Source organism: Mus pahari, chromosome 19 (assembly GCF_900095145.1).
Source record: "Mus pahari chromosome 19, PAHARI_EIJ_v1.1, whole genome shotgun sequence".
NCBI classification, from domain to species: Eukaryota; Metazoa; Chordata; class Mammalia; order Rodentia; family Muridae; genus Mus; species Mus pahari.
Genome location: NC_034608.1, coordinates 9873696 through 9876098, shown reverse-complemented (window position 1 = coordinate 9876098; position 2403 = coordinate 9873696).

The window sequence follows — 2403 nt, the reverse complement described above, 5'->3', positions numbered from 1 at the left end:
CGTCTGCCTCTGCCTCCTGAGTGCTGGGATTAAAGGCATGTGCCACCACGCCCGGCTCATGAACATAGTTTTTACAAATGTCTTTTATACACATAAAAATAGCTTAGTCAGGAAACCCACTACATCCAGGGCTGCACCCTGATAACCAGAACTCAGTGACATCAGTCACTCATGATGCCCACTGGTCAGAGTATATAAGCAAAAACCAAAAGCAGGCTACTGCTCTGCACACCTGGAGAGATGCTGCCTTGATCTGTCCTGAAGCTGGAGAGGCTCCCCCCAGCATCCTGCCTCTCTTAGAGAATTGGAGACTTCTGTTAGAAACTGGACCTGACTTTTTCAGCTAAGATAAGTCACACTGGTGTTAATTAGGTAAGACAAAGTGGGCTTTTGATTGGTCGACTTCAATACTTTGGTAGCTGGACTTTGATAAACAACCTCAGGAGGAGGAAGTGGCCAACTAAGGAAATAGACCTTGATGGATAGCTTTAGGGATGCAATTTAACGGAAGGAGTTGGAGAGAAGGGCAAGGCCTGCCAGTGCCACATTTGCCATTCAAAGGAACAACTCCATAAAATCTCAGACAACAATCACTGACAAAAAGCTACTTCAAAGCTTAGATGCCACCACTCTGGAATTCAGGTCAGATACAACAGTCCTGCTAAACTTCTGCTTCAGGGGGGCCCTGACCACATGCATTAACACTGACCAGGCCACAATGCCGGTTTGCACTTTTCTTCTTCCTAGTCCTTGGGAGACACCTCCACCTCTCCCACCCACAAGAGGGCAGTGTGTGATGCCCTAAGGGTGAAGATGCCCAAGATGTTGGAGATGGTGGGAATGTAGCATGTGGTGTGGCTGCTGAGAAAAGACACAGATAATAAGTGGAGCCAGCAAGAGAAAGAGGCCACCTGAGCTGCAAACAGCAGGCCCTAGGAGCTGCCCAGGATCCACTGAAGCCTGCTGGACCTGATGCTACAAGATTTATTGTTTAATGGGGTTCCAGCCTCAGTGCTTTCTCTTATTCCTCCATTTTCGGGTGTTAATAGTCACCACCCAACAACTGGAAGGTAAAAGCAAAACGAATCAGGTGTTCAAGCTCATTAGCTATACAGTGAGCTGGAGGCCTACCTAGGCTACTCCAGACATTACCAAAAACAAAAGACTGGGCACAGTGGCCATAGCACAAGCCCTTGGAAGGAAGAGCAGGGTGACCTTTAGATATGAGGGTACTCTGCTTACACAGAGTTCCAGGACAGCAGAGTGAAATCTTGTCTAAAATAAATAAATAATTTTTAGAGTATAACCACAACTCTCAAGGATGTGTCAAAAAACTTATGTGTTGCAGGATATTTGATCATACAGTGAACCCCAAGATTGTGTTATTTAAGCTGGGCATGGTGGCGCACGCCTTTAATCGGAGCACTTGGGAGGCAGAGGCAGGCGGATTTCTGAGTTCGAGGCCAGCCTAGTCTACAGAGTGAGTTCCAGGACAGCCAGGGCTATACAGAGAAACCCTATCTCAAAAACCCAAAAAACAAAACAAACAAACAAAAAAACTTTTTAGTTGTGATGTGGCTCAGCCATAGCACACACCTTTAATCCAAGAGCTTTCTGCTTGAGTATTGTAAACAGGATTAAATAAAGTCAACCATAGGTCAAGAAGCAGAACAAGAAGCCAGTTGACAGAAACTGAACATAGACACATTAAGAAAGAAAACACACACACACACACACACACAAGAGCAAGAGGGAACCCAGAGGACAGACATTCACAAAGTAGAAGGGGGGGGGGGGACATTCAGTTTGAAGGTTTCTTGGGACAGAGAGATGATTTGTGGTGGAACTTCAGCTGAAAAAAATGGTCACCTGGATGCTTTTTCTACCTCTCTGAGCTAGGTTTTCACCCTAGCGTCTGGCTTCTGAGTCTTCATTGGTAAAACCAAACAATTGAGATGTTGTTTAAAAAACAAAAAGGTAGCAATCGGTAGTTCCAGGAAGATGCAACAAATGAATCTGAAATAAAACAAAAGCTTAGGTGTAGGGATAAAGAGATATTTAGCTACCTTCCAGGTGAAGACTGGGCAGAACTCAATTGTAACCTGTCAGTTCCTTGTAAGTCAATTCTACCAGAATAGTTATGACTTCAATCACAGATTTTAAAAATGGCAAAATTGTTTGGTAAATAATGCTAGGCCTCTTTCTGGTGTGTTGTCATTTTTTGTGTGTGTGAGTTTTCTCTGAAAATGTTTCCCACACACGCACATCTAACTTGTTTGTTGCCATCCTTTGAAACCTATCAGGTCCGGTATCCTTATTAACATCTTCTTCCTAAATTTCATCCTAACCCCCAAACTCTTTTTTTTTTTTTTTTTTTTTTTTTTTTTTTTTTTTTTTTTTTTT